This window comes from Procambarus clarkii, chromosome 24 (genome assembly GCF_040958095.1).
Source record: "Procambarus clarkii isolate CNS0578487 chromosome 24, FALCON_Pclarkii_2.0, whole genome shotgun sequence".
NCBI lineage: Eukaryota > Metazoa > Arthropoda > Malacostraca > Decapoda > Cambaridae > Procambarus > Procambarus clarkii.
In genome coordinates, this window is record NC_091173.1 from 16760937 (window position 1) to 16788191 (window position 27255).

The following is a 27255-nucleotide window of genomic DNA, read 5'->3' on the forward strand; positions in this document are numbered from 1 at the left end:
AAGATTATCTAGAAATTTACAGATTGATAAATGATTGTAAAGATCCCTTACAGTTAATATCTTTGTCAGGAAGACGATGGTTGGCAAGGAGCGGTAGTGTAAAGCGGCTGTTAGATCAGTGGGATTCTTTAACTCATTACCAATTCACGTCTTCCTCTTGAGATAAGTATGTTGCAAAGCAATTATTTCCAATGTACTCTGATCCCCCCGATAAGCTATATTTCACATTTCTCAAACCAATCGTAAATGATTTTGAGAGGATTCTTGAGGTTATCTTGAGATGATTTCGGGGCTTTAGTGTCCCCGCGGCCCGGTCCTCGACCAGGCCTCCACCCCCGGGAAGCAGCCCGTGACAGCTGACTAACACCCAGGTACCTATTTTACTGCTAGGTAACAAGGGAATAGGGTGAAAGAAACTCTGCCCATTGTTTCTCGCCGGCGCCTGGGATGGAACCCAGGACCACAGGATCACAAGTCCAGCGTGCTGTCCGCTCGGCCGACCGGCTCCCATGAATCCCAGGATGAATTTACTTTATCAAAAAGATGAAGCAGATCAGTGTAGCCTTCACACTGTCTTAGAAAACTTCACTCTTGGAATGCTCAGAAGAGTCGTGCATCCTCATCATGCAAAGCTTGATGATAATTTGGACTACAATTCCATATATCTGCTCCTGGAGAAAGTGGACCTTGGTTACGAAATTTCAACACTTCTGGCTACTAACAGACAAAACAATTTTATAACCCAGGAAAAGTTTCAAAATATTCAGGAAAGATGCCATTATTTTTTAGTGAAAGCTTGCAAATTGCTTCTTTCTCGTATTCTAAGTAATGCTGAAACTTTCAAAAAGGTGAAAAATCTGTCAGCTATCATATGCCATAGCCACACACGGCCACCATTTTCAGAACTTCCATTAATATTAGCTGACCAATCTAAGCTTAGTGAAATTGAAAGTCAGTGGCGCCTACTGTTAACCACTGACTAGTCCAATTATTGTGAGGGACAAATTCCAACATCTGGATCATCATTTTGAACCAAAGCAATAACTGTCAAAAACGCTGCTGGCGATCCCGTACTAATTGACCTCGCCGAGTCTGCATTGAAAGTATACATCTTATCAATCAGTGATGCCCTGGTTGAACGGGTATTTTCGAGAGTTACGTTTGTGAAAACTTAACTGAGAAATCGAATGAGACTTGAGCTTTTGTCATCAATCTTGAGAATCAAAACATATCTTGAAGAAAACGGAACTTGTTGCTCGTCATTTGAACCACCCGTGTCGATGTTTAAATATGAGTCTGCAATATACAAGAACAATGTTGTAGATGCAGACGAAGATTTTCATAAGCTACAACTGTGAAGACGTGGAAGGACCCATTATGCTTCATGTACAGGAAATATTGGTATGTTATCCTATTATCATATTTTTTAATATATATTTGCGGAGATAATATTAATAAAACAATTAAAATCGTGTAATGTACTCTATATATCAAAATATATTACATTGTGACCCATATCAGTCACCAAACAAAAAATTGGGCTACTCTTCTTGCAAATTCGCTACTTTTAGACCGTCCGTTCGCTACTTTCAGCAATTTGGATCTGGCAACCCTGAGTTACAGCCCTGCTCCTGTACCAGGTAAGTCCACTACGGGCTCACCATAGTCCGTGCTACTGGCAACTTTTGTTCCGAGGAGTTAAACCTGAAACAACAACAACAGCGATGGTTTTACAGACACAGGGTGCAGTCGCACCTCCACAGATCTCCAGTATCATCTATTGATACTGGTAATGGCTCAAATGGGTCACCACTTACGGGCTATTCATGCCCGTGCCACCTTTTGCGTGGCTTAATCTTTATCAATCATCAACAGCGATGGACAGACAGGCCATGGCAGTGGTGGTGTTGAGAGTAGTAAAGATGGGACTATTGTGGTGGTGTTGAGGTGAAGATGGTATGAGCACACCATAAACCTGATGGTTACTAGTAAACAACGATTTCAGCTTACTTGTAAACTCCACGAACACAAGGTGACAGAAGGAGGAACCAGGGGGGTAGGTCTGATCTCGGTGTATTGCAATGCTTCTGAAACATTTAACCTGTCCTCACACTAGGCTTGTTAAAGCAGCCGCCGTCCTCCCCAGACGCATTCATCAATTTTTAACATACTGTGTATTAAACATCTGTTTGTTCTCATATATAAATTAATATTATTATACATAAAAATTTTATGTAAAGTTAGGCGTAGGTTAGGTTAGGTTCTTGTCAATAGGTTCTGTTGGCTATTATTTGTATTTGTAGTACGTGGGTGAAGCATTTACAGCGTTGTGGTTCGAACAAAATTCGTCAGTGAAGCACTTGTTCCGGAAGGGTTCGAACGAAATGAGTTGTGAGTCGTGTGTAAATCGTTTTTCATTCATAAACAGGGGGTTTGGCGGGTACATAGAATCACTTTCGGGTCTTTATTTGGAGTACGGGCTGATTTATAGAATTGTGGTTTCAACAAAGGACGTGAGCGAAGCACTTGTTCCACAAGTGTTCGGACGCATCAGTTATGAGTAGTGTGTAAACAGCTTTTCATTCATAAACAGGGGGTTTGGCGGCTGGATTACCAAATAATCGCCAACAGAACCTAAACACCTCACCTAACCTAACTAATGCCTAAATATGCACAATTTCCTAATATATAATAATATTAAATTGTATTTGAGAAAATTCATGTTTTTTAATGAACAGCATGTTAAAATTTATGAATGCGTCTGTGGGGTCGACCGCTGGATGGAACGGACTTGGTCTGCGGACGGGTTGCTATGAATGCTTCACCCACGTACTTCAAATACAAATAATCGCCAACAGAACCTGAATGCCTAACCTAACCTATGCCTATATATGCACAATATGCTAATATATTATAATATTAATTTATATCTGAGAAAATTGTTATTTCGAATGAAAATGTTAAAATTGACGAATGCGTCTGTGGGGTCGGCCGCTGGATGGAATGGACTCGGCTAAATACAAACAATTGACGACAGAATGAAAACACTTCTATAACCTAAGCCGACCTATGCACAGAACTCTAATACAGTATATAATAATATTAATTCAAATTAGAGAAAATACAGTACCGTTTTGGTTTACATAATTTAGATAAATTTGCGAATGCGCCTTTGGGGACGACCAGAGCTTGGGCGAGCTTATATAATACAATATATTGTATATATATATATATATATATATATATATATATATATATATATATATATATATATATATATGTATGTCGTACCTAGTAGCCAGAACGCACTTCTCAGCCTACTATGCAAGGCCCGATTTGCCTAATAAGCCAAGTTTTCCTGAATTAATATATTTTCTCTAATTTTTTTCTTATGAAATGATAAAGCTACCCATTTCATTATGTATGAGGTCAATTTTGTTTTATTGTAGTTAAAATTAACGTAGATATATGACCGAACCTAACCAACCCTACCTAACCTAACCTATTTTTAAAGGTTAGGTTGGGTTAGGTAACCGAAAAAGGTAGGTTAGGTTAGGTTAGGTAGGTTAGGTCGTCGAAAAAACATTAATTCATGAAAACTTGGCTTATTAGGCAAATTGGGCCTTGCATAGTAGGCTGAGAAGTGCGTTCTGGCTACTAGGTACGACATATATATATATATATATATATATATATATATATATATATATATATATATATATATATATATATTATATAATAAAATGAAAAATCTATAAATAAACGCTAAGTAGCTAGATGAAAATGAATAAAACAGCTCCATGATGAATGAATATATAAATTACGATTTGTTAAACATATCATATTGCCCGTTTTTATGAAAACAATATATAACATTGCTAATATGCATATTAACAATTAAATACGTTCAACCCCTCTCCCTCCTTCCCTCTCCCCGCCAAAAAAAAATACAGCCATTCGAATTTATTTAGAGGAAAGCGAGCTTAACAAGGTGTAAGAGGAGCAGCGAGGCTGTACACAGGCACGTAGACTCGAACAATAACCATCATGGCTCACTATGCAAAGGGATATGAGCGCTCGGGAACATAATTTTTCTTGACAACCAATCCAATATATCCTTACTTTGCCATAGACGCTCTCCCCGTGCCCTTGGGCCAGATTTACGAAAGCATTTAAGCAAGCACTTACGAACGTGTACATTTTTCCTCAATCTTTGACGGATTTGGTTACATTTAATAAACAATTAACAAGTATGAAAACTTTCCATTCAACTGTTGGTATTGTTATAAACATCCTCTTGGTGCTTCGGAGCTTATTAACTGGTTAATAATTGGAAATAAAATCGCCAAAGATTGAGAAAAGATGTACAGGTTCGTAAGTGCTTTCGTGAATCTAGCCCCTAGTTCTCATATTCCCGTAGCTGCAGCCTCCGGTATTCCAGTATCTACCCGTTCCTACCGTGCTGGCCAAAGGAAGACAACTCGGCCGAGAATATTTTGAACTTATGAGATTTCTTTACCCCCGTGAATGTTTTACTCTGAGAATTTTTGGCTAAGTTCGGGTAAGGAACGCTGCAGGCCTGAGCGCCGTAGCCTAGTTAGGATAGGCAACGCACATTCTGTTATGTCCGTGGGAAACCAAAAATATGAAAAGTTCCGGGGGTCGAGCAGCGAAATGTTTGTTTTTTAAAAGATTAAATATTAGCTGTTTAATATTCTTGCTTTTAATATATATACACTTGCATTTAGTAACATCTAAAGCTTGCCAATCACGGAACTAATATAACTTAATTAAAACACACATAACTCATGCGAGTTTCAGGTCTATACAAGCGTTCATCTCCTCCTGACCTTCACTTGCTGGCTTACAAAATGTTTTCTTCCTAATGTTTACATGCCTTACAAAGGTCTCAAGGAAACTGCTACTAATTACCAGACTTTAGGGAGATGAGAGATGTTCAAATATGCTTGGAGGATACGGAAGTGAACTTATTTGTTATTCTGTCCATCCAAGATTCCTATTTTTACCGCGAGGGATTTTATATCATTATTTAGGAAGCCAGCGATAAGCTTGTATAATATTTTATATATGGCAAAGAATGAATATTTCAACAAGAAATATTAAAATGAGGCATATTATTTGTGGGTAACTTGGTATTCGCACAAGGGAAGCTTTGATAACAACAACAACAAATTCTTGTACAACCGGGGAAATTTGGACATACCAAGAATATTTCGCGAAGGCAGCGCCGGAGCATAGAGCCGGAGCATGGAGCCGGAGCATAGAGCCGGAGCATAGAGCCGGAGCATGGAGCCGGAGCATCCCATTGAGATGCGGGAGAAGATTTGATCTACCTACAGTGGTCTTGGTTTGGTTTAATACGTCCAAATATGTATTCGGACGTATATATATTATATATATATATATATATATATATATATATATATATATATATATATATATATATATATATATATATAATATATATACGTCCGAATACATATTTGGACGTATTAAACCAAACCATATATATATATATGTGTGTATATCACGAAAATAAACACGTGATTAAAAATGTGACAATGTCAGACCACGGAGGAAAAATGAAACAGGAATTTCCTTAAGTACTTTCGTATATTAATACATCTTCAGGAGTGAATATATATATATATATATATATATATATATATATATATATATATATATATATTTACAACATATGATAATAGAATAACCTACCAATATTTGCTGTATGAAGCATACTGGGTATACAGTCCTTCCAGGTATTCACACTTGAAGATTATCAAGATCTTCTTCTGCATCCACAGACTCGTTCTTGTATATTGCAGACTCATATTTAAACATTGGTATGAGTGGTTCAAATGATGAGTAACAAATTACGTTTTCTTCAAGATATGTTTTGATTCTCAAGATTGATGTCAAAAGCTCAAGTCCCATTCGATTTCTTAGTTTAGTTTTCACAGATGTTATTCTCGAAAATACCCGTTCAACCAGGGCATTACTGATTGGTAAGCTGTAAATTTTCAAAGCAAACTCAGCGAGGTCAATCAGTATAGGATCGCCAGCAGCGTCCTTGGCAGTTATTGTCTTGGTAGAGCGATGGTCTTGCTTCATGCAGGTCGGTGTTCAAGCCCCTACCGTCCAAGTGGTTGGATACCATTTCTTCCCCCCGTCCCATCCCAGATCCTTATCCTGACCCCATCCAAGTGCTATATAGCCATCATGACTTGGCGCTTTCTCCTTGATAATTCCTTCCTTCCTTCCTTAGATTGGTCAGCTAATACTAATGGATCTTTCCAATCATTTATCAATCTGTAAATTTCTAGATAATCTTTCCTTAATGAAGATCTGTGGGAGCAGCTGTAACTTGTGGGATGAAGTATTAATGACAATTAAGGTTGGGAAATCTATAGCCCCTGGGGAGGATTACCTTGCCTTACAGTTACTTTTTCTTTCAAAGGTTCCTAGTATCAACGTCCCCAGAGGGCCGGTCTCTGACCAGGCTTCCTGTGGTAAGTGGTCTAGTCAATCAGACTGCGCGGCTATGATTTGTACACATTACATTAAGGGCGTAATTAATCATCATACAGTTTGTTAACATTAACAGCCCAAATTAGCCGAACTTGCTTTTGAAGTAGCCCAATAAGTGGCAAGTAGCGAAATTAAAAATTTGGGAGCCCGGAGCTTTCCAAAGTAACCCAATTCGCTACTTGTAGCCCAATCTGGCAACCCCCACGTCTCCAGCGGGAGTATGTTTTAACTGGCTCTGTAACAACCACTACCAAGGGTGAGGAGGGGGGGGGGGGCTAAATGGCTTAATTAGAATAGGATAGATTAGGAACCTTTCTTTGTTTAATTAGATATTAGCTGGAGGGAGGGAGTTACCAGGGGAAGGCGCTAAGCTATTAGCACAATATAGCACTGGGAAGGGGGTTAGGATAAGGACTTAATGATGATATAAGACGTTACAAACGTACGCACAAACGCCATGTATATGCAAATACACACAAACACACAAAGGCTAGAAAAGCGGGGTCCAAGAGCTATAGCTAGATCCTGCAAGCTCCCCAAAAAAGGTGAGTACAAATAGGAGAGTACACACGCAGACACATTGAGCAGCCGCAGTGTGAGACATAACCTGGACTGACAAACAATAACAATACAGTAGGCTGCATCAAACTCATGCGAGGGGAAAAGCCGAGAAAAACAATAAACAGAGAGAGAGAGAGAGAGAGAGAGAGAGAGAGAGAGAGAGAGAGAGAGAGAGAGAGAGAGAGAGAGAGAGAGAGAGAGAGAGAGAGAGAGAGAGAGAGAGAGGGAGAGAGAGGGAGTAAGGTCGCGCGCCATGTCAGGTCAAATTCCCCTAAGGGATCATTCTTCCACAAATATGTTATATTATCTCTCTCTCTCTCTCTCTCTCTCTCTCTCTCTCTCTCTCTCTCTCTCTCTCTCTCTCTCTCTCTCTCTCTCTCTCTCTCTCTCTCTCTCTCTCTCTCTCTCTCTCTCTCTTTACGGGCTATTCATGCCCGTGCCACTTCTTGGGTGGCTTAATCTTTATCAATCAATCAGTCTCTCTCTCTCTCTCTCTCTCTCTCTCTCTCTCTCTCTCTCTCTCTCTCTCTCTCTCTCTCTCTCTCTCTCTCTCTCTCTCTCACTCTCTCATTATACGGTGGAAATGATTGGACTCCTATCACCGATGGAGTCCAATTAATGTTCAGTTTGTAAACTTTAATCATTACTACGCAAATAACTTTAATAATTGAATATTAACTTCATAATTTCCATCATCTTCCCAGAAAGACTCCATCTCCACCAACTCTTGTCATTATGAAGAAAAACTCAACCCTTCCTGATCAACCAGGCTGTGACTCATACGTCAGGCTGCGAGCAGCCGCGTCCAACAGCCTGGTTGATCAGTCCGGCAACCAGGAGGCCTGGTCGACGACCGGGCCGCGGGGACGCTAAGCCCCGGAAGCACCTCAAGGTAACTTCAAGGTAACCTTCCTCGTGATAATATACCACTTTTGTGTAACTATGTGCCCGACCGTACAAATACCGACGTTATAAGAACATAAGGGCAAAGGTAACTGCAGAAGACTTATTGGCCCATACGAGGCAGCTCCTATATATAACAATCCCACACATATACATGTCCAACCCACGTTTGAAACAATCGAGGGACGACACCTCCTCCTCCACCACGTTACGCGGTAATTGGTTCCACCAATTAGAAAGGTAAAAAATAGAATTTTGGTATTATTCATTTGATGGAGTCCCGTAAAATTGAAGCTAAACATCGAACTTCAATATTCCTAGGCCTAGTATAGCACATATATGTACTATATTAGGCCTCAGCGTGTATAAGGCTTTAGATAGTTAGGTTAGGTTAGGTTAGGTTAGGTTAAGTTACGTTAGATTAGGTTAGGTTAGGTTAAGTTACGTTACGTTACATTAGGTTAGGTTAGGTTAGGTTACGTTACGTTAGATTAGGTTAGGTTAGGTTAAGTTACGTTAGATTAGGTTAGGTTAGGTTACGTTACGTTAGATTAGGTTAGGTTAGGTTAGGTTAGGTTAGGTTAGGTTAGGTTAGGTTAAGTTACGTTACGTTACGTTAGATTAGGTTAGGTTTTATTAGCAACATAACTAAAACAATTTCTTCCAATTTGTATTACCCTTGTCGAATATATCTACAGGAAGAAATTACCTTCGTCGAGTCTGCCATGAGAACAGAGGACATTTATATACTTTTTAAGGAAGTTTGACATCTGTAGTGATATCAAGTGAGTGATATCACCTGTACTTTGCTATCACTCACTTAGCAAGTGATATCACCTGTACGGCACACCAATGATATGCTATTTGTAGAGTATACCAGGAGATACAAGGGTATAGGGGGAAGGGGGGGGGGGGAGGAGTCAATATAACCTTTTTAGAACAGACTTGTTGGGAGGGGAAGGGGGAGGGGGGAGAGGAAGGGGGGGGGAGGGGGTAAGCTATGGTAGTTACCTGGTAGAGTAGTTGGGTCGACATGCCTCCGGTCATCTAGCTAACGACACAACCAGATAGCCAATTTCTCCCCCACCCCCTAACTACTACACTAAATGAGGATACTTTGTCTGTATGTCAGATATACCGGTTATATCTGGTTATATATAACGTATATATATATGGATGTACATACATATGTATGATATATGTTACTTCCCACTACCGACTGAACCATGATAAGCTCTACCTCTACCACCCTGTGTCTACATCTACCTCTACCGCTCTGTGTCTACATCTACCTCTACTCGACAGTCGTTTGGTTGCTCGTGCCCTTGTTGAGGGGCGTGCCCTGCCCGGAGGGGTGAGCGATGGTGCAACTTTTCGTCCATTCACATCACATCACATCACAGAACTTCACGGAAAAAAAACAGGGTAATAATCTAGTCACCATAAATCAAAGGAGAACTTTAGGCACACCCGCCCCCCCCCCCTATCTTAAACACCCCGTCAACAACCCCCCCAACCCAACCCCACTCCCTCTCACACAACCCCCCCATCAATTCCCCCACAACACATGACACTTCAACCCTTCTGTTTAACCAATCTGGATCCCCCAATTTAACCACTCTCCCCCTTACCTCCGTCAACCATATTCCCGCCCCCAACTCACCGTCAACCCCCCTCAATCTCGTATCCTCCCCCCCCTCCCCGTCAACCACTCTCGCAACCCCATCACCGGCTCTCTCACACCCCCGTCAATCGCACTCGTAACCCTGTCAACCGCTCTCAAAATATGGTGAAAACTGCAGAGTTTGTTCCCTGGTTTACGAGGGTTTCCTAATTGGAGGGAAGAGCCGCCCTCCGTAGACACGAGATCCAGAGGTGAGGGAGCCTAGCCCCCCTCACCCCTCACCTCTCTCCCCTCTCATGATCTTATATTTCCCACATATCGTCACGTAGCATAGGGGTGGTGAGAGGGGGACGATGAGGAGGGAGGAAGAGGTAAGAGGAAGGGGCCGAAAGAGAGAGATAAGAGGTAGTGTGAAACGTCATCTTTCTTCTTATACAGAATATATATATATATATATATATATATATATATATATATATATATATATATATATATATATATATATATACATATATATATATATATATATATATATATATATATATATATATACTGGTGCCAATGAAAGTGACGATGTTTATATATTTTTTATCATACATGTTTATACTTAGCATTATACATGTTTTATACTCATCATTGTAAATGATTATAATCAGCCTTATGCATGTATATACACATCATTATATATATTTATATTCATTATTACAAATGCATATACTCATCATTATGGGTGTTGGCTGCCATTATTATTATTATTATTATTATTATTATTATTATTATTATTATTATTATTATTATTGCTACCGTAGATTATTAGCATACAGGAAGACAGAATCCGCATTCGAATCCGGCGGGAGAATACGCGAACGGTCCCGCATACAGTGGAAGGCCCCGACCCCCTCCAACACATGGAGAGAGAGAGAGAGATTCCATTAGTACAGACAGGGATAGGTTATAAGCCTCGAGTGTCCGATTAAAGGGTCCAGCTCCACTATATAAGGAATCTCGGTGACATTATAGGGAATTATATATATATTTTTGCCCCCGCAAAGGGGTGTTTGGTATAAATTTATGGGACTGTATGAGATTAAATGGTCGGAGGAGGAGATAGGAGAGTGGTCAGAAAGGTGTAGGAAATGGCGAATTGTATTTTTCTCTAATGGGTATATTGTCACGGGGTAGGGGGGGAGGGGGGAATTTGTAACCCATTCTCCTGTTTACATAGAACTTTTTTGTAACTTTGTGGATTATCGTACACATATTGAGGCAAATGGATCTGCCCGGAGCATTGCGTCAGTATAATTTGGTACTCTTCACTCTATAATTCCCCGCATAATATAATGTGGTTCGAATCCCGAGTCAATCATGTCTATACAATTGACTTGATAACGGGGGGTTATCTTCTTCGTCTTGAGGTTATCTTGAGATGATTTCGGGGCTTTTTAGTGTCCCCGTGGCCCGGTCTTCGACCAGGCCTCCACCCCCAGGAAGCAGCCCGTGACAGCTGACTAACACCCAGGTACCTATTTTACTGCTAGATAACAGGGGTATAGGGTGAAAGAAACTCTGCCCATTGTTTCTAGCCGGGGATCGAACCCGGGACCACAGGATCACAAGTCCAGCGTGCCGTCCGCTCGGCCGACCGGCTCCCTGAACCGGGGATCCAGAACGGAAGGGCCCAAACGTTTCCGTTGTCATTTGTGTGAGTTTTGCTATTTGTGGCGTATTCTGTACACGAATTTAAGTAGAAAAAATAAAATAAAATAATGTGATTTAACAAAAAAAAATCACAAGACTTTAAGCAAAAATGAATAAACTTTAAGCAAAAAAAATGAATGAAATGTAAGCAAAAATGAATGAAATTTAAGCAAATATCCAAAGCTAAATTATTATAGAACAAGACAAATAAATAAAGAAGAATTAAAAGCGAGAGGCAATTTCTTTAAATAAAAGTGATGAATGAAAAAGTTGTAAAAGAAAAAAATATAAGATTGAGATAAGGTAAACAATTAATGTAGCTAACATAAAACAAGTAATGCAAACAAAAAAGTATAAGTAATGCAAACAAAAAAGTATAAGTCACATAAAACTTAAAATGCTAGTTTAGAGTGACTAAAATAAGTCACTCTAAACTAGCATAACCTATTCCAATCTAACACAACTTATCCAAATCTAAACCTAACCTATTCAAATCTAACGTAACCTATCCCAGTTTAACCTAATCTATCCCAAATGTAACCAAACCTATCCCAACCTAACCTAACGAAAATTATATAAAATGTTGTATTTTATATATGGTGCTCACGAGCCGTGTGTGAACACGGGTGAACACGGACGGACTGGAGTGAACACGGGCGGACTGGAGTGAACCCGAGTGAACAAAGGACAGGGGGAGGGGGCAGTAGACAGTAGGTGGGGGTGGTGGTAGGTCTATCGTAGCTACCCCTGGTCGATAACTTTTGTGTTCAAGACCAGAAACCCCTTCTCAATACCCCCTTGTTCATCTCCCCCCACCTTCCTACACTTCCCCTCTCTCACCCTTCACCCTCCCCCCCCACCACCCCTTTTCACCCGTCCATTCATATCCCCCTCTTCACCCAAGACTCACTGCCCAACCACCTACGTGATGGTGTCTCTTCTGAACACACCCCTCTTTCTCTTTCACATTTCCCCTCTTTTATTCCGTATTCTATAATGCCACAATACACTTTCCCCTCTTAAAAACTAGCCTCCTCACCTTTATTATAAAATTCCCCTTTCCTGAGTACTCACTCATCAACTGTACTCTATGTAACAAGAGCTGATCACGAACCCAGTTTATGTATTAGAAAGGGAAATGTATATATTTTATGTAAGCCGGTTAGCAGTGTCTAAATTGATGGTCTATGGTAGAACATAAACTATAAATATAACAAAATTCAATGAAATATTCCAGCTATCAACTATATCAACCTATTATTCGTCAATAGAACCGCCCGTAGAACCGAAAACCGCCCATTTCTCACCCCCAAAACTTCCCATTTCCCCGAAAACCGCTCATTTCTCATCCCAAAATCCCCCATTCCCCCGAAAACCGCCCATTTCTCATCCCAAAACCCCCCATTCCCCCGAAAACCGCCCATTTCTCATCCCAAAACCCCCGAAAACCGCCCATTTCTGACAGCGGGATCACCCCGCCCACACCAAGCCTAGCGGAGTCCCAGAGCCAGGAGGGCAATGTGATTTAATCGGAGAACGAAAGAAAAAGGAAGAAATAAGAAAGGAAAGAATGAACGAATGAGGAGAGAGAGAGAGAGAGAAAGAGAGAGAGAGAGTAGAGAGATGGATGGCGGGAGAGGAGCCGAGGCACTGAGGGAGAGAAGTGTTTACCTGGCGTTGGGTCGCTCAATGGCGGGCGGTGAGCGGGAAACAGTGACCAGGGCGCAGGTACGCCTCTCATCCCCCCCGACCCCCACCCCAAAACCAGCCTCCTCACAAAAGATGGCTCCCGAATGGCCTCTCCCTGGCCTGCCTTCCGGTGTGGCCTTCCTGCCGGTGTGCCTGCCTCCCACCGTGGCCTGCCTCCCGCCGTGGCCTGCCTCCCGCCGTGGCCTGCCTCCCACCGTGGCCTGCCTCCCACCGTGGCCTGCTTCCCGCCGTGGCCTGCTTCCCGCCGTGGCCTGCCTCCCACCGTGGCCTGCCTCCCGCCGTGGCCTGCCTCCCACCGTGGCCTGCCTCCCGCCGTGGCCTGCCTCCCGCCGTGGCCTGCCTCCCGCCGTGGCCTGCCTCCCACCGTGGCCTGCCTCCCACCGTGGCCTGCCTCCCGCCGTGGCCTGCCTCCCACCGTGGCCTGCCATCTACCATGACCTGCCTCGTGGCGTCACCATCGCCCCGCCGTCTACTTGTAATAGTTTTTTTTTTAAATCTGTCCGGTTGGCCTAGCTTGTTTGGCGATATTGTGATCAGTAAGGCTGTTGCTGGCGGCGGCCCGCAGACCCACATATCCATTACAACTTGGCTGATCCGGCACTTCGCGAAGGAAGTTGTCTAATTGCTTCTTTTGTCTCTAATATCTCTTTATATTTGGTACAGAAACCTTCAAAAGGCAAGTTCTTCTGATGTTCACACAAGGTTGAGTATACACAGAGATGTATCTCATTTCTGGGTGTATATACCAGGTATACTCTAGTAGTATACACTCGTTATTGTGGTAACGAGTGGTAAGTAACCCTCCATAAGTTAACAATCTTTAACCCAACATCAATTCAATCCGTGATCATACAGAGCTCTTGGATTATGCCTAAGGCACCTCTCACTATTTCCTCGGGGTTTATTCTGCACTTTCCACCATATCTTTCATTCCTGTAGAATTGCGTTTTATTGTGTGTACTTGGAGCCTGACCTCCGAGTATCTTTCATGGATATATTACCGCTATTATGTCCATGTTTATTTGTTATGTTCACGGTCTCTGTATTCCGTCTAATTTCAGAAATATTTCCTTGCTCTGAAAGGGAATGTCCAGGCTATAGGCTACCGTTGTTTTGATAGGCCTACTAGTATTTAGATCGTCCCACGTCATTGTTTTCTAATCCTTTACGTGTCGTTATCCATCTATGAGGAAATTTGACTGAGACTTGTATCATGTAAAAGCCTAAAAAATTTTTTCGTCTTTTAGTCGTAATGGTTAGGCACGTTCTACTGATAGTTCCCTTCACCTTCTCCGTAGCTGAAAGTTATCACTGTTAAAAATCCTGTTGTTTGCCGTTGCTCAGTGGAAAACTTGTTTTTTTTGTTTACATATGTTTGTAATTTTTCAGTATCTCCAACTAAGGTTATTTTTTCCCGCTGCTTTTGATATCATTTTCAAAGGATGACACAGTGATCTGATTTGTAACTTTTGATGTCTGGTATGAGCATGGGAAAGGGTATGTAGTGTTGGAAACAAAGTGTCTTGGGGGTACAGAACTTTCCACTGTGCTCGACCTTAATATAGTCTGGTATACCGTTACTGTTTGTGATCTGTGTGTTACATCATGATTACACATCTCTGGCCCTTATTCTAAGACCACATTTCCCAAATGCCATAACAAAGTTTGCATACAAAAAATATTTTACGTTTATTTTCCTATTGTTTCTGTGATCTGCGAACGATTGGTAATTAATTCTTCCTGTTCTCAGTCCATGTTGACCAAGGTTGTGTAGTTAATTTTTCTCCATAAAATTGTAGATTTCATTCCCAAAATCAACGTCTCAAAAGATAATGGGTGAGATGTTAGTGCTATTCGATCATAGTTTTTTTTTGTTGGCATTGCCTTGATCAGAGGAGCAATGTCTGCTGATTCGCGCGCCTCTCGTATTCTCGCCAGGATCTAAGCTCTTCCTCATGCTGCTAAATTCTTTGCATTTCTTTATAAACATAGAGTTTCAGGGGAGTCAGGGGACCTGGCCGCTGAGTCCCTGGGCGTGGTCAATTAAGGTGTCAAGGTCTGGTGAGTTTGTGGTTAATGTTTATTGGTTCTAAGCTTTCTTCAATTGTGTTTTTCTCACCGTGATATTTCTACCTCACTCACTCACTCACTCACTCACTCACTCACTCACTCACTCACTCACTCACTCCGTGTCTCAACAAAGACTCAGGCTCTACGACTTAGAATTCATCCTTAGTAGTTCTTCAACAGCTGTGAGCATTTTACTCACCTCAGTAAAATTATTAAGCTACTGTTCCCCGGCTGCCTTCCTTACTAGGTTCTACCCCGTGTTACCTGTCCTCTAGCGAAACCTGTACATCTTTCTTCAGCCACGGCGGCTCAGTTTGCATCTATTCAGCAGTTTATGACCTCCGAAGCGCCGCGAGGTTGTGAAAAAAAAAAGAATGATAACCTTGGGTTGTGAAGTTTGGAGCCTCGTCAACTGTTTTAAGAAATATAAAGCCACCGTGGCTGATCGAAGATGTACAGGTTTCGTCTCCGCAACCCTAAGTAAGTTTCAGGAAAAGGATTAAATATACATTCCAGAACAAGAGATCAAATCCTATCTCCATTGGTCTACCAGCTGCCCGGGTTCATTACCAACTACCCTCTTGACTCCACTAACTACCCTCAGTTACTACTGCATAACTACCCCCCTCAGAATCCCATAACTACCTTAAAGAATCCGATCTTGTAGGTAATGACAAAGGAGATGGGAAACTGTGCCAGTGGTGGCAGTGGTCAGTACTACGTTCAGCTGCGCAGGGAGACTGCGCCGGGGTGCCAGGCCGGGGTGCCAGGCATGAGGTGCCAGGCATGAGGTGCCAGGCCCGAGTGCCAGGCCGGAGTGCCAGGCTTGAGGTGCCAGCTATGTGAAGTACAACAACGCAAGTGATCCTGGACTCATCCTGACTAGCGCCACACGAAAGAGGTTCCACAAGAGGGGGAGAGCATCAATAAGAGAAGAGGTTTAACGAGTGGAGGTTCAACTAGAGAGTTTCAGCAAGAGGACAGGCTCAACGAGAGAATAAGTTCAACTAGAGGAGATGTTTCAGCAAGAGGACAGGCTCAACGAGAGAATAAGTTCAACTAGAGGAGATGTTCGACAAGAGATACTGAGTCCTCCCAGAAACCACAACACACACACACACACACACACACACACACACACACACACACACACACACACACACACACACACACACACACACACACACGGCTACTGGAGTTTAACACCAGTAAATGTAAAGTTATGGAAATGGGATCAGGTGACAGGAGACCAAAGGGACAGTACACAATGAAGGGGAACAGCCTACCTGTAACGATTCGAGAAAGAGACCTGGGAGTGGATGTGACACCTAATCTAACTCCTGAGGCACATATAAATAGGATAACGACAGCAGCGTGCTCTACACTGGCGAAAATTAGAACTTCATTCAGAAACCTAAATGAGGAAGCTTTTAGGGCGCTTTACACTGCCTACGTGAGACCCGTCTTAGAGTATGCCGCGCCATCATGGAGCCCCCACCTGAAGAAACACATAAAGAAACTGGAGAAGGTTCAGAGGTTCGCGACGAGGCTTGTCCCAGAGTTACGAGGGATGGGATATGAAGAGCGGCTGAAGGAACTGAACCTTACGACACTAGAGAAAAGAAGGGAAAGAGGAGATATGATAGGGACATATAAAATACTCAGGGGAATTGACAAAGTGGAAATAGATGAAATGTTCACACGTAATAATAACAGAACGAGGGGACATGGGTGAAAACTGGAAACTCAGATGAGTCACAGAGATGTTAGGAAGTTTTCTTTTAGCGTGAGAGTAGTAGAAAAATGGAATGCACTTGGGGAACAGGTTGTGGAAGCAAATACTATTCATACTTTTAAAACTAGGTATGATAGGGAAATGGGACAGGAGTCATTGCTGTAAACAACCGATAGCTAGAAAGGCGGGATCCAAGAGTCAATGCTCGATCCTGCAAGCACATATAGGTGAGTACATATAGGTGAGTACACACACACACACACACAGACACAGACACACACACACACACACACACACACACACACCCACACACACACAGACACACACACACACACACCCACACACACACACACACACACACACCCACACACACACACACACACACACACCCACACACACACACACACACACACACACACACACACACACACACACACAGACACAGACACAGACACAGACACAGACACAGACACAGACACACACACACACACACACACACACACACACACACACACACACACACACACGGAAATTATATAGAAAAGCCTTAACTCCTTGTAAGGATATTGTGTCTCCTCTACCCCCCCCCACCCTTTCTTTCTCATCTTTCTTCAGTTTTCATTTTGCTCTCTCCTCTGTCTTCTGCCTTTTCTTTCCGTAATTGGTGAACGGGGCAGGAAGACAACGGCGCAGCTAGACAACGGCGCAGCTAGACAACGGCGCAGCTAGACAACGGCGCAGCTAGACAACGGCGCAGCTAGACAACGGCACAGCTAGACAACGGCGCAGCTAGACAACGGCACAGCTAGACAACGGCACAGCTAGACAACGGCACAGCTAGACAACGGCGCAGCTAGACAACGGCACAGCTAGACAACGGCACAGCTAGACAACGGCACAGCTAGACAACGGCACAGCTAGACAACGGCACAGCTAGACAACGGCGCAGCTAGACAACGGCACAGCTAGACAACGGCACAGCTAGACAACGGCACAGCTAGACAACGGCACAGCTAGACAACGGCGCAGCTAGACAACGGCGCAGCTAGACAACGGCGCAGCTAGACAACGGCACAGCTAGACAACGGCACAGCTAGACAACGGCACAGCTAGACAACGGCGCAGCTAGACAACGGCGCAGCTAGACAACGGCGCAGCTAGACAACGGCGCAGCTAGACAACGGCACAGCTAGACAACGGGATAGCCACACAACAGGGGCAGCTCAGAGCCAACACGGCAGCTGGTGAACCAGACAGCTGGTGTATGTGACGCTGCCCACCATCACCAGAGAGTTGGCGGGGCCCACAGGAGAGGGCAGCGATGGCGCCCACTCCTCCTCTTCCATCTTCCAATATCCGCCACCTTACCTGGCCAGTGCCACCACCTGGGTCACTGTCAGTGCCAGTCTGCCCTCCCCCATCTCCCCCCCTCCCTTAACCCCCACCCCCCCTTCTCCCCAAGACGTCAACTAGGCATCTTGGGAGCCATTTACGGCCAGGTCGCACAATCTATCCCAGCAATCCCTTTCAATTAGCCATAACCCGAGGATGATGGAGATTGACCGGGGTCAGGGGGGGAGGGGAAGGGGGACGAGGTGGGGGGGATGGATAACAAGGTGGGGGACAATAGTGATTAGTGAGGGAGGGGGGAGGGGTGGATGGTGATGGGGGGGGGAGGGTGATGAAAGAGGAGATCTATTAGGGAAGTGTAAGTACCATTACCCATTATGGAACAAGGTACCAACACCCATTATTGGATTTGCAACAAGAACGCTATACTAACATTGGTTTAATTTATTTCTGTAATATGTATCTTATGACAACTACAGTATTGTAGTTAATGTAGATGTATTTGTAATATATAATATCATTATTGTGTGTGTGTATACTTTTGGATCTGTGAGGCTATTGCGGACCCGGTGACAGAGGAGGGATAGATAGATCTAGCCTAAGCTACGCTACCCGTTTAGGATGTATTTCATTATCTCAGTCAACTTACTTTGATTGATTGATGAAGATTAAGTCCCCCCAAGAGGTGGCACGGGCATGAATAGCCCGTAAAACTTACTTGACCTTATACGTGCCTTCATATATGTGACCTTACATGGGCAGCCTATCTTCTGACCTGCCACGGCCACCGTCCCGGAAGATCAGTGGTCTTACCCTACGTTAGATATAGATAACCGGAGCCTCGATTCCTCAGACCGCTCCTGTGCCAGGTAAGTCCACTACGGGCTCACCATAGCCCGTGCTACTTGGAACTTGTTCCGAGTAGCTGAATCTATAACAACAACAGCGCTGCCTCCTGATAATCACATTACGCTGCACGTAGTTCAAGCGAACTACAATCATTCACCTTTCGGCTTAACTGCCCTGAACCACTGTAGTCTGACCAGATACGTCAGTACTGGTGGTCGTAACGAGGCCATTACAGCAAGGTCTGACCCGGAAGCCAACAATGCCAGACCAGAGGAAGGTTGCCGGCCGCTCCAGACACACACACACACACACACACACACACACACACACACACACACACACACACACACACACACACACACACACACACACACACACATCTCACTTTGATCGTGGTTGCCTGAGACTCCAATTAGTAAACATATGAGTGAGTTTGTGCGCGTGGAAATGAACGCATTAAGAAATATTGACTCGAGAATAAATGTGCATAACAGTCAATAAATCATTTATATACATAAAAACATACAACTAATATATATATATATACACACATATATACTAATATATACAAGTACGAGTTACCATCAATAAAAAAATACAACAATAACAATTACAACTCGACAAATAAATACAAGTATACATGCTCGACCATACATCATGTCAGTATAGATGTATGAACCAATGAACAAGTCAATCACTCCCCCTCAAACTTAACCGTCGATGGCTATAAATTGAATAACATTAAATGAATGTTTTTCATTTAACATGTAGTATTCCAGGTACACTTACACCAGGGGGGCTCCAGGTACACTTACACCAGGGGGCTCCAGGTACACTTACACCAGGGGGGGGGGGCTCCAGGTACACTTACACCAGGGGGGGCTCTAGGTACACTTACACCAGGGGGGGCTCCAGGTACACTTACACCAGGGGGGGGGCTCCAGGTACACTTACACCAGGGGGCTCCAGGTACACTTACACCAGGGGGGGGCTCCAGGTACACTTACACTAGGGGCTCCAGGTACACTTACACCAGGGGGGGCTCCAGGTACACTTACACCAGGGGGCTCCAGGTACACTTACACCAGGGGGGGCTCCAGGTACACTTACACCAGGGGGGGCTCCAGGTACACTTACACCAGGGGGGGCTCCAGATACACTTACACCAGGGGGGGCTCCAGGTACACTTACACCAGAGGGGGCTCCAGGTACACTTACACCAGGGGGCTCCAGGTACACTTACACCAGAGGGGGCTCCAGGTACACTTACACCAGAGAGGGCTCCAGGTACACTTACACCAGGGGGCTCCAGGTACACTTACACCAGGGGGGCTCCAGGTACACTTACACCAGGGGGGGGGGCTCCAGGTACACTTACACCAGGGGGCTCCAGGTACACTTACACCAGGGGGCTCCAGGTACACTTACACCAGGGGGCTCCAGGTACACTTACACCAGGGGGCTCCAGGTACACTTACACCAGGGGGGCTCCAGGTACACTTACACCAGGGGGGGGGGGCTCCAGGTACACTTACACTAGGGGCTCCAGGTACACTTACACCAGGGGGCTCCAGGTACACTTACACCAGGGGGGGGCTCCAGGTACACTTACACTAGGGGCTCCAGGTACACTTACACCAGGGGGCTCCAGGTACACTTACACCAGGGGGCTCCAGGTACACTTACACCAGGGGGCTCCAGGTACACTTACACCAGGGGGCTCCAGGTACACTTACACCAGGGGGCTCCAGGTACACTTACACCAGGGGGCTCCAGGTACACTTACACCAGGGGGCTCCAGGTACACTTACACCAGGGGGCTCCAGGTACACTTACACCAGGGGGGCTCCAGGTACACTTACACCAGGGGGGCTCCAGGTACACTTACACCAGGGGGCTCCAGGTACACTTACACCAGGGGGGCTCCAGGTACACTTACACCAGGGGGGCTCCAGGTACACTTACACCAGGGGGGCTCCAGGTACACTTACACCAGGGGGGCTCCAGGTACACTTACACCAGGGGGCTCCAGGTACACTTACACCAGGGGGGCTCCAGGTACACTTACACCAGGGGGCTCCAGGTACACTTACACCAGGGGGGGGGGCTCCAGGTACACTTACACTAGGGGCTCCAGGTACACTTACACCAGGGGGGCTCCAGGTACACTTACACCAGGGGGGCTCCAGGTACACTTACACCAGGGGGCTCCAGGTACACTTACACCAGGGGGGCTCCAGGTACATTTACACCAGGGGGCTCCAGGTACACTTACACCAGGGGGGCTCCAGGTACACTTACACCAGGGGGGCTCCAGGTACACTTGCACCAGGGGGCTCCAGGTACACTTACACCAGGGGGCTCCAGGTACACTTACACCAGGGGGCTCCAGGTACACTTACACCAGGGGGCTCCAGGTACACTTACACCAGGGGGCTCCAGGTACACTTACACCAGGGGGCTACACACGTTTCCTTAAGGTGCTGAAGACACCGCTAACCTCCAGGTAGTTATCTGTAGATGAGAAACAAACATTAGTATTAGAGGAGAAACACACACACACACACACACGCACACACACACACACACACACACACGCAGAGTAGTTAACGGATGGAATGCATTAAGCAGTGATGTGGTGGAGGCTGACTCCATACACAGTTTCAAGTGTAGATATGATAGAGCTCAATAGGTTCAGGAATCTGTACACCAGTTGACTGACAATTGAGAGGCGGGACCAAAGAGCCAGAGCTCAATCCCCGCAAGCACAAATAGGTGAGTACGCACATGCTTCTGGTCATCTGTCTATCCTGCAGCTATATTTCACTTGACCTTTGCGTCTGACTGCCTGACTGTCTTCCTGTATGTCTGATTACATCCTGGTTATCCTGCCTCACGCCTGCTTATCTGCGTAAACTGCCTGCCTGCCCCACTGCCTGCCTGCCTGCCTGCCTGCCTGCCTCACTGGCTGCCTGCCTGCCAGCCTGCCTGCCAGCCTGCCAGCCTGCCAGCCAGCCTGCCAGCCTGCCAGCCTGCCAGCCAGCCTGCCTGCCAGCCTGCCTGCCTGCCAGCCTGCCAGCCTGCCAGCCAGCCTGCCAGCCTGCCAGCCTGCCTGCCAGCCTGCCTGCCTGCCAGCCTGCCAGCCAGCCTGCCAGCATGCCAGCCTGCCTGATCATCAGCCTCAACACCAAACCATCGCACCTCCCTCACCACCACCTTACTAGGGAGGTGCACCAGTAACGTGTCTTAGGGAAGGATGAACGGGCCAATGCGTATAGGGCATCACTACCTGCTAATCTACCTAATTACATATCTACCTGCCTTCCTATCTACCTGCCTGCCTATCTACCTACAGTCCTACTGTGCCGCCTCTGTCCTTGCCCCTTTATCCTCCCAGGCGGACCCCAGAGGCCAGAGGTCAAGTGTCACGACCTCTGGCAGAAGGAGGAGGAGGAAGGGAGAGGAGGAGGGGGAGAAGGAGTATATGAAGGGGGTGGAGGATCGGGTGGGGGATGGGGTGGGGGATGAGGGTAGGGGAAGGGGTGGGGGGGACGTAGAAGACCGTGTCAGGAGGAGTGACAAGGGCACATGGCCGACCACGGTGTCCACATCAACATTGCAGGAACCTGCTGCTCCTGCCTGCAGTGACCCAGCGCCACCTGACGCTGGGCAGGGCGGCGGTCCGGCCTATACTCACCTGAGGTGGACTCGTCTACCTGTGCTTGCGGGCTCAGGCACTTATCTCACAATTCGTCTTCCTATCGATCAGAAGATCAATGCAGTCACTTTTTCCAATTATTGTTCTTATCGCATTTTCATTATAAACTGTGTACTGACTTAACTACCACAACTTCCGTATCTAATTTTTTGATATCTTTGTTTTACGTCTATAATATTGAAGAAGGTCTCTGTCACTCAACTTTTTCCATACACATTTCCTAATGCTGCTATGGCGGTATGTCCACTTACAGGATGAGTGGCGCTGTCCAATACTGTCACTATGGCGGTATGTCCACTTACAGGATGAGTGGCGCTGTCCAATACTGTCACTATGGCGGTATGTCCACTTACAGGACGAGTGGTGCTGTCCAATACTGTCACTATGGCGGTATGTCCACTTACAGGATGAGTGGTGCTGTCCAATACTGTCACTATGGCGGTATGTCCACTTACAGGATGAGTGGCGCTGTCCAATACTGTCACTATGGCGGTATGTCCACTCACAGGATGAGTGGCGCTGCCCAATACTGTCACTATGGCGGTATGTCCACTCACAGGATGAGTGGCGCTGCCCAATACTGTCACTATGGCGGTGTGTCCACTCACAAGATGAGTGGCGCTGCCCAATACTGGTCACTATGGCGGTATGTCCACTCACAGGATGAGTGGCGCTGCCCAATACTGTCACTATGGCGGTGTGTCCACTCACAGGATGAGTGGCGCTGCCCAATACTGTCACTATGGCGGTATGTCCACTCACAGGATGAGTGGCGCTGCCCAATACTGTCACTATGGCGGTATGTCCACTCACAGGATGAGTGGCGCTGCCCAATACTGTCACTATGGCGGTATGTCCACTTACAGGATGAGTGGTGCTGTCCAATACTGTCACTATGGCGGTATGTCCACTTACAGGATGAGTGGCGCTGCCCAATACTGTCACTATGGCGGTATGTCCACTCACAGGATGAGTGGCGCTGCCCAATACTGTCACTATGGCGGTGTGTCCACTCACAGGATGAGTGGCGCTGCCCAATACTGTCACTATGGCGGTATGTCCACTCACAGGATGAGTGGCGCTGCCCAATACTGTCACTATGGCGGTGTGTCCACTCACAGGATGAGTGGCGCTGCCCAATACTGTCACTATGGCGGTGTGTCCACTCACAGGATGAGTGGCGCTGCCCAATACTGTCACTATGGCGGTGTGTCCACTCACAGGATGAGTGGCGCTGCCCAATACTGTCACTATGGCGGTGTGTCCACTCACAGGATGAGTGGCGCTGCCCAATACTGTCACTATGGCGGTGTGTCCACTCACAGGATGAGTGGCGCTGCCCAATAAACTCGCCCCTCGGGGCAAAATTAAAAAAATAATAATAATTTCCTGATGTAGGTATGATAGAGCTGAATAGACTCACAAATCTGTACACCAGTAGACTGACAATTGAGAGGTGGGACCAAATAGCCGAAGCTCAACCCCCCCCCCCCCCGCAAGCACAATTAGGTGTATAGACCCACAAGCACCCGTTGTCCTGGTCGTTCAAGTATCACCACAGGAAGCACCATCAATACAGTGCTTCATCATCAATCATCATCAATACAATACACCATCCATTTAAGATTTGATCTCAACTCGGACTACGTAAACTGTACACGCACAGACTGGAGAACCAAGAATTGAATATATATACACCATTACAAACTATTTTACTGGGCGCCATTGGTTCTAATCTTGAGTACTCCAGTCATACTTTAACCCAGGGTCGCGAGAGTGACAGAAAGCAGTTTATAGTAACTATGAAAGTCGACTCAATGAAAGGAACACGTATATAAGACCCTCTTAGTATTGTCTCGCCAGAAAGTTTTACTGCTATTGTCCAAGACCGCAGCAAAAATCTTAATGTTGTGTGTTGACATTTTTGATGACAATACTGTAGAGAGTCAGCTCTTAATTAAGTCAACCCGTCTTCTATACTACTGCGCCTCGTTTTCTACACTATGGTCACCAACGTACAAAATAAAAGGAATTACTATGAAAAAGTAGCAGCTCATAACTATCAACGTTTTCTATAGGCGTAGGTTGGTTAGGTTAGGTGGAGTGGATTGGGTTCGTAAGTTATAGTACCCCGTTATTTTGTATGTTGTGGCAAATCAAACAAAGGCGCCTGTACCCGGAACATGTACAAGAATCCATGTCAAAGTTGTGATGGATTTTATATCGAAATAAAGTACTTTGATCACCCTGGAAACACAAACCGTAACTGACCCTATTTTCCGCTTGTTACAACTTGTAATAAAGTTGTTACATCTTGGCTTAACGTGTTTATGACGTATTAGAACACTGTTACAACCTGTTATATTGGTTCTTATAACTTGTTAGGAGGTGTTATATCTTGTTAGAACGTTGTAGCAACGTCGTAGTATCGCTGTGTGTTTGGCGGGCAGCTGCTGTCAAAGGGGCAATTTTTACCCATCGTGAAAGCATTGCAATGAGTCACATTTCAAAATATAATTATACCTATCACCTTACAAGAAACAAACAGCACTTAGTGGGCCAGCCAGAGGCGTAGGGCCCGCCCAGGAATATCCCTGCAAAAAAAAAAAAAAACTTACAAGAAATATAGGTGATGTCTAATTTCTGGTGGATGTTGACATTTAGTTCTTGGGTCATGAGACACTCGAACCACAACCACGAGGCGGTTGTTCTACCAACCAGGCCAGGGAGAGGTCTCGAACAGTCGAGTCCAAATTCGAGTCCAGAATAATCTAAGTGAATAAAACCAGGCTATTGTGGTGTGCAACTTGGATGCCATCTTGGCTATGATATACTCATTACCGTATATCGCCGTATCATCCTATGCCCCTGTTACCTAGCAGTAAAATAGGTACCTGGGAGTTAGTCAGCTGTCACGGCTGCTTCCTGGGGGTGGAGACCTGGTCGAGGACCGGGCCGCGGGGACACTAAAAGCCCCGAAATCATCTCAAGATAACTGATGTAATGAGTAAGTCATCTGTCCCACAAGTCTGAAACTGAAGGCAGTGTGACGACGCTGATAATGGTCCGAAACGTCGTCGTTTTCTCCATTTTCTAATGGATGTGTTTGGCATCCCCCGGAACATACAAACAAACATACATACACAGACGTGTATGTCTGAATTCAATCGACTGCACACCACGACGGAGAGATGAGACCCAACAGCTGAAGCTCAACCTCCGGTAGTACAACTAGGTGAATACATGCCCTTAAGCCACCGCCGCTAGTGAACACCTCTGACCTCTGACCTTACAATAGGCCATAAGGTCAACACGTATTAAGACCGCAATGAGACCTCACCGCCCACTCCTTATTAACACCTTTTTAGTGACACAATTAATATACAATTTGGCCTAATCGACGTAATTCAATTAGATTTTATTGCAGTGAGGAGGAGGATGCTGCTCATATTCACTGCCACGCAGAATAGCGAGGATCATGCCGCTCATTTTCACTGCCACACATATATTGGATCAAACACTGGTATTTTCAGTTCAAGCCTAACAATGTTTCAGTCGCTATCTGCGATTTTCTCAAAGTTTTAATCGCCAAGCGACTGTGTCCTTTAAGGATTTCAATACTTCATTTCGGTAGCGGAACTGGAGATTGCACTTATAAATAGCTTAGCACTTTACGGGTTAAAGTCAATATAAAGTCAATATAATAATACGTTCTTGTGAGAATAAAGCACAGGCAAAAAGGAACACAAAAATGGTAGTATGTATATATATTATATATATATATATATATATATATATATATATATATATATATATATATATATATATATATATATATATATTATATATATTATATATATATATATATATATATATATATATTATATATATATTATATATATATATATATATATATATATATATATATATATATATATATATATATATATATATATTGTCCCTTCTAGGGGTACAATCAAATACAATCAATTATACAATATACCATACAATAAAATAGTAAACAAAGTTCAAACGTGCCATAAAATAATGCAGTAAAATACACTTGTATATGACACGAGGATCTGTTGGCAAATATTTATATTCTTTTTTTGAAATTCACAGTTTTGTGTCATGTTTGACAAAAAATTATAATTACGGTTTGTGGGATATAATAAAGAAGGATTTTTTAATGTCAACATTCACGTTTTTTAAGGGGCTTTGTATTCTGTATTTTTATTTGTGTAACTCACATTGGTTTGGTTACCATTACAGCATGACCTAGCTGTTCAGTACAGAATAGAGCTTCGAGGTCTCAATACAGGAGGAAATTCAAACCCAAGAGCAGGTTACAGGTTACAGGTCACATGGTTGTAGTCAACAGAGAGCTGACTACAGGAGTAATGTTTCAGCCCGTCCTCCTAAGGTTTCCCAAAGTCGATTGATTGATAAAGATTAAGCCACCCAAGAGGTGGCACGGCCATGAAT

At 44.6% G+C, this 27255-nt stretch overlaps 1 protein-coding gene across 5 annotated transcripts in view; it reads right to left on the reverse strand.

Moving 5' to 3' along the window:
* The window catches only part of mub (poly(rC)-binding protein mub), a 198786-nt gene that overhangs the window by 71707 nt on the left and 99824 nt on the right, over positions 1 to 27255 (reverse strand). For all 5 annotated transcript variants that reach the window (XM_069330674.1, XM_069330671.1, XM_069330675.1 and 2 more), the window contains exon 2: positions 21553 to 21566. The gene's annotated coding sequence lies outside the window, so the exon portion shown is untranslated. The remainder of the gene's footprint in view (positions 1 to 21552; positions 21567 to 27255) is intronic.